Here is a 12,484-nt window from a genome sequence, read left to right as displayed (position 1 = left end):
TGCACCTTATTACAAGTATGGTAGAACCATCACTTCCACCACAAAAGAAAGCTTTCTAAATAACCTTCCTGACTTATCTCAGTTCCTTAGTTCATCCAATACGATGCAAAAACTTGATGATGTAACAGAAACTATGCACTCTTTTTTTTCTAGCACTTTAGATACAGTTGCTCCTTTGCACTTAAAAAAGATAAAAGAAAACAATCTGACTCCATGGTATAATGACAACACACGCACCCTAAAGAGAGCAGCCCGGAAAATGGAGCGCAGGTGGAGAAAAACCAAATTAGAAGTATTTCAGTATTGCCTGGCGGGAGAGTATGCTGTCATACAGAAAAGCATTAAAAATAGCAAGATCTGATTATTTTTCATCCCTTTTAGAAGAAAACAAACACAACCCCGGTATTTATTCAGTACAGTGACTAAATTAACAAAAATAAAGCATCAACAGGTGCTAATATGCCCCAAGAGTATAGCTGCAATGAGTTCATGAATTTCTTTACTTCTAAGATTGATACCATCAGAGATAAAATTGTAACTATGCAGCCGTCAACTTCAGTTTCACATCAGATAATGAGCTTTAGATCCCCTAAGGAAAAATTACACTCTTTCTCTATTATAGGAGAAGAAGACTTGTACAAACTTGTTAAATCATCTAAACCAGCAACATGTATGTTAGACCCTATTCCATCTAAACTATTAAAAGATCTGCTTCCAGAAGTCATAGATCCTATTTTGAACATTATTAATTCATCATTGTCATTAGGATATGTTCCCAAAACCTTTAAACTGGCTGTAGTTAAACCTATCATTAAGAAACCACTACTTGATCCCAAAGACTTAGTAAATTACAGACCAATCTCTAATCTCCCTTTTCTGTCAAAGATACTAGAAAGGTAGTATCCTCACAACTGTATTCCTTTTTAGAAAAAATGGTGTCTGTGAGGATTTCCAATCAGGTTTTAGACCGTACCATAGTACTGAGACTGCTCTCATTAGAGTTACTAATGACCTGCTTCTATCATCTGATCGTGGTTTTATCTCGTTATTAGTGCTATTAGATCTTAGCGCAGCATTCGATACTATCGATCACAACATTCTCTTGGATAGACTAGAAAACTATGTTGGCATTAGAGGAAGCGCCTTAGCATGGTTTACATCATATCTATCTGACCGCTATCAGTTTGTGGCATTAAATGAGGAGGTATCATATCGATCAAAAGTGAAATATGGAGTTCCTCAAGGCTCAGTGCTAGGACCGTTACTTTTCAACCTGTACATGTTACCTCTGGGAGATATTATCAGGAGTCATGGTGTTAGCTTTCACTGCTATGCTGATGATACTCAGCTCTATATTTCAGCGCAGCCTGGTGATACACACCAAATTGAGAATCTAACAGAATGCATAGTCGATATAAAAAGCTGGATGATGAGTAACTTCTTAATGTTAAATTCTGAAAAACAGAGGTGCTAATAATTGGACCTAAAAACCCCACATATAATAATCTAGAACACAGCCTATCACTTGATGGCTGCTCTGTTAATTCTTCATCATCAGTTAGGAACCTAGGTGTGCTGTTTGACCGCAATCTTTCCTTTGAAAATCATGTTTCTAGCATCTGTAAAACTGCGTTTTTCCATCTTAAAAATATATCTAAATTACGACCTATGCTTTCAACCTCTAATGCAGAAATATTAATTCATGCGTTTATGACCTCAAGGTTAGATTATTGCAATGCTTTATTGGGTGGTTGTTCTGCACGCTTAATAAACAAACTTCATCTAGTCCAAAACGCAGCAGCCAGAGTCCTTACTAGAACTAGGAAGTATGATCATATTAGCCCAGTTCTGTCAACACTGCACTGGCTCCTATCAAACATCGAATAGATTTTAAAATCTTATTAATTACCTATAAAGCCCTGAATGGTTTAGCTCTCAATACTTGAGCGAGCTCTTATCACATTATAGTCCTGCACGTCCGCTGCGTTCTCAAAACTCTGGCCATTTGATAATACCTAGAATATCAAAATCAACTGCGGCGGCAGATCATTTTCCTATCTAGCACCTAAACTCTGGAACAATCTCCTAACTCTGTTCGGGAAGCAGACACACTCTGCCAGTTTAAATCTAGATTAAAGACACATCTTTTAACTTAGCCTACACATAACACACCAACACACCTTTTATTATTCAAATCCATTAAAGGATTTTTAGGCTGCATTACTTAGATTTGCTGGAACCGGGAACACTACTCCTAAAATACGATGTACTTGTGACATAGTAAAAAGAATGGCATCTACGCTAATATTAGTCCTGTTTCTTTCTCAATCTGTTTTCACAGTTTGTATCCAGACTAGATGGTGGATCAGCACCCAGAGATTATGTTCATCAGAGACCAGAAAACCTAGACGCGCCCGTCGACAGATCACCAGATCCTGATGCACACACACACACGCACACACTAAGTCATTTACACTACCTGACACAGCTGCGTTTAAAATTGAACTGGAGGTTAAGTGCTGGGCGTCCGGTCAGAGGAGAACTGACCCCAACTGAGTCTGGTTTCTCCCAAGGTTTTTTTTTTTCTCCATTCTATATGCATGGGGTTTTGTTTCCTTGCCGCTGTCGCCTCTGGCTTGCTTGGTTGGGGACACTTAACTTCTAGTGACTATCGTTGAATTGACTACAGAGACCGTCTCTGCATTTAATAAGAAATTGGTCACTCTCGTCATTATACATCCCTGTCATTATACTGTACAGTGCTTTGATGCAACCTGTGTTATTAAAAGCGCTATATAAATAAAAATGATTGATTGATTGATTGACTAGCCCAGATGTGTCATGAGTCTGTTCTGGCCAAACAAGTTCCCTATCAAAAGCTACTCTCGATGCTGCGCTGAATGCGCTAATGAGAACATCTTTTGTTCGACCGGTTGTTGAAGCACGTGTGTCAAACACGCCAAAGTTTGGCTTATATAACCTCGGTCAGGTGACGTCACCTGATCATGAACACCTGGAGGTTATAAATAGATGTGACGCGGAAACATCCTCAGGTCTTTTGTCTTCAAGGACCGCATTGTGTGTGAGTGTGTGTGAGGAAGAAGGAGAAAAAAATAAATAAATAAAAAAACTGAAAAAGAAAAAAAAAAAAAAAAATGATGATCAGGAAGGGAGATGCTTGCCTCCGTGCAGAGGCAGCTCTCGAGGACGATCGTCATAACTTTTGTTTCGAGTGTTTGGGGAAGAGCACGCGATCCTCGGGCTCGGGGCGAGTGCGAGCACTGTGATCTGTTTTCCATCAAGGTGCTTCGCGCCGCCGCGCCTTTTTTAAAGGAAGATCGAGTGGATCGCGTGCGTCGATCCGGCTGAGCCGCGTGAGACGGACCAGCCCCTTTCTCTCGAGCTCGCCGGATCACGAAGCCCTCGCGTCCGTTTCTCTCGCGCCCGCGCTTCTTCTGAACGGACCGAGGAGACTTCATCTCTTGCTTCTGGGAAGCAGAAAGTGCCACCACAGAGCGCTCCTCCCGCGACAATAAATCGTATGAGGAGCTACTCGAGGTGGTAACTCATGCAGTCAAAAGATTACATCTAGACTGGCCCCAGGAGCGAGAGAACCCCAAGCGCTCGAAACTAGACGACAGATTTCTGTCGGGTGGCCGGGGGGAGGGGCCTCAGCGACGGTCTCTCCCCTTCTTTGACGATCTCCACGAGGAGTTGGTGCGCTCGTGGAGTAAGCTTTATTCGTCCCGTGTCTTCGTGCCATCGACGTCGATTTATTCGACTATCGTGGATGCGAAGGCACGGGGCTACTCGATGATGCCCCAGGTGGAAGAGACGCTTGCGGGCTATCTCTCCCTGGGACTTCATCGTCCCTAAAAAAAACGACCCTCCCCACCAAGCCGTGCCGTATGACATCTTCGCTGGTGGGGAAAGCTTTTCAGGCAGCAGGTCAGGCTGGTGCTTCCCTGCACACCATGGCGGTCCTGCAGGTGTACCAGGCTGACCTGCTGAAGGACTTGAGCACAGGCGGGTCCATCGATGAAGAGGCGTTTTTAGAGCTGCGCCGAGCCACAGATCTGTCTCTCCGTGCGACCAAGCAGACGGCCCGTGCCATCGGCCGTTCTATGGCTGCTATGGTGTCCACGGAGAGACATCTGTGGCTCAACCTCACGGGCATCAAGGGCAAAGACCGCGCCATCCTCCTTGATGCCCCTGTCTCGCCTTCCGGCCTATTTGGCGACTCAGTTAATGCCGTCGCCACTAGGTTTCGGGAGGCGAAACGCTATGAGGAAGCGTTTGTGAGGTTTCTTCCCCGCCGTGCTCAAGAGTCGGGACCGTCGGCCACCCGGTCCCGACCAGGTCCAGTTCCTTTGAGGCGTGACGCACAGAAGGACAGTGTGGCAAGCCGAGCACCCCCTTGTAGAGACTGGGGTGCGGCTCGCCGCTCTTCACAGTCCGCCTCAAGGAGACCGGACCTGCGGAGCATAATCTCCGCAAAAAAGAAGCCCTGATGCCGTGCACTCAGCACCGTGGGGTGCCTCCGGGAGGGGCGCGAAAAATTCCAACAGAAAATAAAGGCTCCTTCCCGGCACCCTCAGGAAGCCATTGTTCAATCTCCGCCGCCACTGGTGTTTCGGGGAGCAACGGTTTCCAACGAAACGTTGGATGTTCGGTCGACTCCTGCCACGTTTCAGGACGCCGAACATCTAACAACCCCCCAACAAAACGAAGTGTCAAAATTAGTGCCCCTTTCAGAGAAGCTGGCAGCGTGGAAGCTTCTGCCAAATATCTCCCCATGGGTCCAAAAGACCATAGAAAGAGGCTACAGGATTCAGTTCGCATATCGTCCTCCGCGCGTTTCAACGGCGTGATTTTCACTTCCGTGAAACCGGAACGAGCGCATTTGTTGATACAGGAGTTGCAAACTCTGCTGGACAAAGGGGCCATAGAACGTGTTCCTCTACCAGACAGACAGTCAGGCTATTACAGCCGGTATTTTCTTGTTCCCAAGAAAGATGGGGGGCTGCGTCCGATTTTAGATCTTCGAGGATTGAACCATCACCTCAGAACATACAAGTTCAAGATGTTAACAATAAAAATGATTGTTTCTCAAATCCAACCGGGCGATTGGTTTGTGACAATCGATCTAAAGGACGCATATTTTCACATAGAAATATTGCCACAACACAGGAAGTTCCTGAGGTTCGCTTTCGGGGGCGAAGCTTACCAGTATCGGGTTCTTCCTTTCGGCCTAGCATTGTCACCCCGCACATACACAAAATGCATGGATGCAGCTTTGGCTCCTTTACGACTCCAGGGCATCCGCATTCTAAATTACATAGACGACTGGCTGATTCTGGCTCAGTCTCAAGAGCTTGCGCTTCGACATCGGGATGTCGCCCTAGCTCATCTCGGATCGCTGGGGTTGAGACTCAACGCCAAGAAAAGCGTTCTCTCCCCTGTTCAGAGGACAACATATTTGGGGGTCGTATGGGATTCGACCACAATGCAGGCACAGCTGTCTCCTGCACGCCTCGAATCCATTCTGAACACCCTAAAGAGCATCAAGCTAGGCCAGAAAGTCACTCTTCATCACTTTCAGAGAGTTCTAGGTCTCATGGCAGCTGCTTCCACAGTGATACCTTTGGGCCTCCTGCACATGAGATCGTTTCAGTTGTGGCTCAGAGCCAGGGGATTTCATCCAAGGGCCAATCCCCAGAGGCAAATAAGGGTTACGCGTCGAGGGCTTCGTGTACCCTATCTATGTGGTTCAGACCCCGGTTTCTGACCTTGGGTCCCACTCTAGGTCCGTGTTGTCGTCGCAAGATGCTAACGACAGACGCATCCCTCACGGGTTGGGGAGCGGTCTTAGATGGCCGTCCAGCCCAAGGGATCTGGAGAGGTCATCTTCTCGAATGGCACATCAATTGCCTCGAAATGAAGGCTGTATTTCTGGCCCTGAAATACTTCCTCCAGCAGTTGAGAGGCTACCATGTCCTAGTGCGGTGGACAACACAGCAGTAGTCTCTTACATAAATCACCAGGGCGGACTGCGGTCGCGCCGCTTGAACGAGCTAGCGCAGCAGGTTCTGCTTTTGGGCGCAGGACAAGTTCCTGTCCTCAGGGCGATTTATATTCCCGGTCACATGAACAGGGGAGCAGACTTGCTGTCCAGACAAGCTGTGACACATGGGGAATGGAAACTCCACCCCGTAGTCAGTCAAATCTGGGAAAGGTTTTACTGAGCAGAGGTGGACCTCTTTGCTTCACAGGAGACAGCACAATGTCCCCTCTACTTCTCTCTGACTCATCCAGCTCCCTGGGTCTGGACGCGATGGCCCATGTGTGGCCCAGAATGCGTCTTTACGCATTTCCTCCGATTGCTCTGGTCCCCGGAGTCCTAGCCAAGGTCCGTCAACAGGGGTCTTGCCTCTTACTCATAGCGCCCCGTTGGCCAACCAGAATATGGTTCTCAGATCTAATATCTCTCCTCGACGGCTCGCCGTGGGCGATTCCGGTGAGGAGGGACCTTCTCTCTCAGGCACAGGGGACAATATTTCATCCCCGTCCCGAGCTCTGGAATCTTCACGTCTGGCCCCTGAGAGGGACCAACTAAGTGATGCTGGCCTTTCAGCCAATGTAATAGAGACTATTCTTAGCGCTAGGGCTCCCTCCACTAGAAGAACATATGCCATGAAATGGCGCATCTTCGAAAGTTGGTGTACAACACACCATGCAGACCCAGTTTACTGCCAGATTGTTTCAGTGCTAGAGTTTCTGCAAGAGAAAATGTCCTCAGGCACACATCCTAATACCCTCAGAACTTACGTGGCCGCCATTTCGGCTTGCCATTCTCTGATTGAAGGGGCTTCCGTAGGGAAACACCCTCTAGTTGTTCGCTTCATTCGAGGAGCTAAGAGGTTGAGGCCGCCCAGTAGGGCGACAGTTCCTTCATGGGATCTAGCTATAGTGCTTGAAGGCTTGGTGGACACCCCTTTCGAACCGCTAGAGTCAGCGCCTGTCAGGTTTCTGACCCTAAAGATGGTTTTTCTAACAGCTATTACTTCTCTGAAGAGAATTGGGGATTTGCAGGCTCTGTCAGTCTCGCCATCCTGCCTAGATTTTGCCCCTGGGCTGGTAAAAGCTATTTTGCATCCTCACCCTAGTTATCTTCCGAAAGTTCCATTCTCGACTATAAATCGGGTCATCCTTGAAGCCTTCTGCTCTCCGCCATTCATGACACCGGAGCAGGAGAAACTTCACTTACTGTGTCCAGTACGTGCTCTCCAGATCTACGCCCACCGCACTAGCCAGTGGCGTAAGTCAGAGCAGCTTTTTCGTATGCTATGGTGGCCGCAACCGGGGGGCGGCTGCCACTAGACAGACTATGTCACACTGGGTGAGAGATGCTATTGCCTAGCCTATGAGGCGCGTGGTCAAACTTCGCCTCTAGGAGTTAGAGCTCATTCAACCAGAGGGGTTGCATCGTCGATGGCTTTAGCAAGAGGCGCCCTTGCAGCAAGTCTGTGATGCGGCAGGTTGGTCCTCTCCGCACACATTTGTTAGATTTTACAGTTTGGATGTCCATGCTACTCCGGGCTCGCATGTCCTTGAGTCGACATCCCAGAGTAATGTCTGAGACCTCTTCAGTGTTGCGCGCAAACACTACACAACACTGGGGGTCCAGACACTCCTAGTGCGGCGGCGGCGTTGGTATTCTCGTTCCCATTAGCGCATTCAGCGCAGCATCGAGAGTAGCTTTGATAGGGAACGCCTCGGGTTACTTGACTGTAACCCTGTTCCCGAAAAAGCGGGAACGAGATGCTGCGCCTCAATGCCGCACTATGGGCGTGACTGGACGTCCTTTCAGACAAAAATTTGACCTGAGGATGTTTCCGCGTCACATCTATTTATAACCTCCAGGTGTTCATGATCAGGTGACGTCACCTGACCGAGGTTATATAAGCCAAACTTTGGCGTGTTTGACACACGTGCTTCAACAACCGGTCGAACAAAAGATGTTCTCATTAGCGCATTCAGCGCAGCATCTCGTTCCCGCTTTTTCAGGGAACAGGGTTACAGTCAAGTAACCCGAGACGTTCTCTAAGCGACCCAGACTCCTAACGAACGATAAGTCGAAACTAGGAAGTATTATAGTTAATTAATGATCCAAATTTAATCACAACTAGAGGGATCAGCAGTAACATTTAAATAAATGTAACTAAAATCACAAAAGATTGGAGTCAGATAAAATTATGTGATGGGTCAGAATTAAAATTAGAAACGAAAAAGATTAATAAATAAGTGATTTTTAACAAGACGCAAGCAAAAGACCAGGAAAAGGGGGACCCTACATAAGTTTTACGAGGAACATTTCTTTTGTTGAAAACAAATGTCATTTTGAAGAAATTCTGTTGGTACTGTTTTAAGAGGAACCACTACCATGTCCAATCAGACACAAACTATTTGTTATACTTAATCTCTAATGCCCCCTTTCCCAGCTAAGTGGTTAATGAAAGCACAACTGTGGGGTCTGTGGATCTGAAAATACTTCTCCAAAAGCAAGAACAGGCCCAGGTTCCCCTGGCAACCAACTAATAATTCTGGTTTATGGCTTAATAGGATGTTTTCAGCACAGTTCTTTCTTTTGGAAACACATAATGTCCTCAACAATGGACTTTTCCCCCTAATCAATTCACAGGAAAACCTTTTTTTGAATTAACACACAGGTCACTGAGCATAATGTTGTTGTTCTTGTGTATCGTCTTTGGTATTGTATACGCTTTTATGCTTGCTGGTGATAGATCACTAGCTAATATCACATCTTCTTAGCCATGTTTAATATCTATAGACTCATCTTGATATGTTCTGATTGAGAATGTACACCCTGACAAATGTCTTGTCGCCTATAGGAACAACAAATAATAACTTGACTTGTAGTTAATCCTTTGCAATCATGAGTGGCTTATATGAAAAGCAAAGGCTTCTAGATTACTTTTATTTTACCAAAATAAAAATCTTATCATGTCTTGATTTTAATTACTTTATTAGGACACAAAGGTCAGACTTTGCTTAAACTTTTAATGTAACAGAAATAATGTACACTAGAGAACAAAGTCATTCTGCAGTGGAAAAATAAATAATATTGTGCATGACTTTAACGGGCTTGGAGGACTGTAACCATACATCTATGCAATGACTATAACTTTTCTAGTCTTTTACCTCCTCAACTAGATCCAGCAACCCCTGATGGATAATGAGCTTACCCTCATCCTTTGTGCAGTGGACAGAGTGGATGGAGCTCCCCTCCAGAGTGGGGCTGGTGTCATTATGCATGAAATGAACAGTCACTAATAATTTGCATGACACCAGTAACCATGCATACATACATGAACCTATAATCAAGTACACTGGACAACACATACAAAACTGAGGAGAACTAATGAGGGTATTTAACGAGACACACCTGTACTAAATTAACATTTAACAAGAGATAGAAATTAGGGTACACAGAGCACATGAAAGGCATGGGGAGTGACACATACCCCAAAAAATCTAAATTGTAACAAATATCATCCAAAAAATAAATAAATATTATTACTCAAAGTAATCTCAAAGATACACCTTAAATCAAATTCAAACAAAATCCAATTCTCCATGTAAACCTGGAAATTGTATTGCTTTCAAAGTATAGATCCAGAATGACTCACTCTCTTGTAAACTTTTTACCCTATCCTCTCTCATTATTTATATATGTCATGGATTATTGAGTATTACTGTCACGAATGAGCGGTTTGAGGCGTGGATCCATGTGCAGGCTTTTATTAAACAAAGGCATGGTCATAACAGGCAGGCGTCAAACAGGGCTAACAGATATATAGGAGGCGAGGCAATAACAAAATCCAGAGACAGGCAGAAGGTCAGGTCAGGCGGCAAACGATCAGAGAATCAGAGAACAGACAGGGTCAAAACCAGAAACTATAATCCACGAACGATCTAACTATGAGACAGGCGAAACAATGCAACCTGCAGGTGAGTGGCTTGCTGCAGTCTTTATAGTCCAGGAACAGGAAGTTAACGCAGAGGAGTGGATGCAGATCACCCAGAGGTCAGGGCTCCTCTGCTGGCTTGGTGACAATTACAAATTGTAAAGACTTTTATGTTCTACTGACTTCAACTTTAATTTCCTTTTAGTAATTTCTATGTAAAAATACTCTAGCCTATACACCACAAGTGAAATATTGCAATTAATAAATGAATCTACCTTAAAATCATGACCTGATGTTACATGAATAAATATATTTGTCTTAACCATATTCTCACAATGATTGCAATTACCACACATGTAATCTTTCCTACATTTGAACGTAGCCAAGTGCTTGAGGAAAGATGATTTCTCACTAGTTTATCTAGTGGAGCTCTTCTAAACACAATAGAAGGAGATTCAGGAAAAAACTGGTGAGGATCACTCATCAAGATTTCCCAATTAGTTTTTTAAATTTTCTTTGCTTCAGTTTTATATTGTGTAACAAAATTTATTTTTGTTAAATTAATTTTTTCTTTTAGCAACCTCTACTTATGTTTTTAGATTTATTGTATGCTTTCTCATTCACACTGTTTTTGTATCCACATTCTTTAAATCTATGAATCATATATTTAGGCCTTAATATCAAAATCCACCATCATTCTTTTCAACCTCTGAAATTGCCCAAAAGGGATTTTAGCAATCAACCATGAGGGGTGAAAACTGCTCTTAGAATAGTATTCCTGTCTGTTTTTTTTTTCTAAAAATAGTTGTAATCTAAAAATCAATTTGAGTGAATGAAAAATCATAGGGATAGAGAAAAAAAGAAAGACTGATTCCAGAGGCAGCATAAATACAGATAGAGGAAGATGTCTTTGGTTGCACAGACCAGAACAAGCTTAATGAATGTTGCATCTATAAAAGACAGGAGACATACCTTTATGATACAATCTAAAAAAAATAACGTATTAACATATAAAGTATTTTTTGTTTGTCCCACAAGTAAACAGTTGTTGGGGAATGCAGTAAAATCTTTGCATGTTATCTTTTCATAGTGTTCTGTGAGAACATACTGCAACAGCCACAACACTATCAGCAACAATAGTGAGGCTAATTCCTCCTAAAATGAAATCTTAGAACACCCACCGGATTGGTACACAGAGTGGTTCCTGGGGAAAGTTTAAAGTTTAAACAGGGCTTTAGCTTTAACTCTTAGAAGACAGTTACCCAGTTGTACCTTTGAGTTGATGTTACATATTAATATATATAAACTTGTATCTTATATCATACATTCATTTCAGTAACTTGATTCAGGAGTAAAATATTAGTTGGGAAAAAGTAAATGAACAGCTAGAGACCAGCATGTTGTGATTCCTGTGACCTTTAGTCCTGCTCTAAAGTGCAATTGCAGTCATGTTGGCCACAATTAATAGGTAATGATTACCTATTCAGATTCTGAAGTATTTACTGATCCTGTTCATACTCTCCATCTGAAATTGACCCGAAAAAGACATAGTGACAGTCCTCTTTTTTCCACTATGGCAACAAAAAAGGACAGTTCCCCTGATAAGCTAAAACTGAAGACTGAAGTAGGGCTGCTGGGTGGAGTATCTCTCATTGCAGGCATTATGGTTGGATCTGGAATCTTCATGTCTCCTCAGTATGTGCTGATTTATATAGGTAGCCCAGGTGCTAGTCTGCTAATATGGGCTGCTAGTGGATTGTTGGCCATGCTAGCTTCTTTGTGCTATGCTGAATTAGGAACTGTGATCCGTGAGTCTGGAGGAGAGTATATTTACATCTTGCGCACTTCAGGCAATATCATGGCTTTTATATGTGCCTTTACCAGTAACACTGTGTTGAGACCAACCAGCATGATTGCACTGGCACTTATTTTTGCCCAAAATGCCCTAACACCTTTTTATGATGATTGCCAACCACCAAATGGAGCAGTAAAATGTTTGGCAGCCCTAGGGATTATGGTATTGACAGTTGTCAACTGCTTTAATGTGCGCTCCTCAATCACAGTCACAGTATTATTTACAGCTGTGAAAGTACTGGCACTTATAATAATTGTGATTGGAGAGTTGTGCTACTTATTCAAGGGGATACCTCGAACAGCCTCCAGAAATTCTTTGAAGGGACCAAGCTGAGCATCAGGCCCATAGGAATAGCATTTTACCAGTGTTTATGGTCTTATGATGGTTGGAATGCTTTAAACCATGTGACTGAGGAGATCAATCGACCTGAGGTAATCATGTTCTCAATATTTTTCACTGTGACAATAGTGTTGTATATAAAGTGAAAAAAGGGTTTTCATTAAAAATGTATGAAAGCTAATGTTCATATATATATATATATATATATATATATATATATATATATATATATATATATATATATATATATATATATATATATATATATATATTAGTATATTTTAATTTGTCACAATTTCAG

This window comes from Puntigrus tetrazona, unplaced genomic scaffold (genome assembly GCF_018831695.1).
Source record: "Puntigrus tetrazona isolate hp1 unplaced genomic scaffold, ASM1883169v1 S000000682, whole genome shotgun sequence".
NCBI lineage: Eukaryota > Metazoa > Chordata > Actinopteri > Cypriniformes > Cyprinidae > Puntigrus > Puntigrus tetrazona.
Note: the sequence above shows the minus strand (reverse complement) of the source record.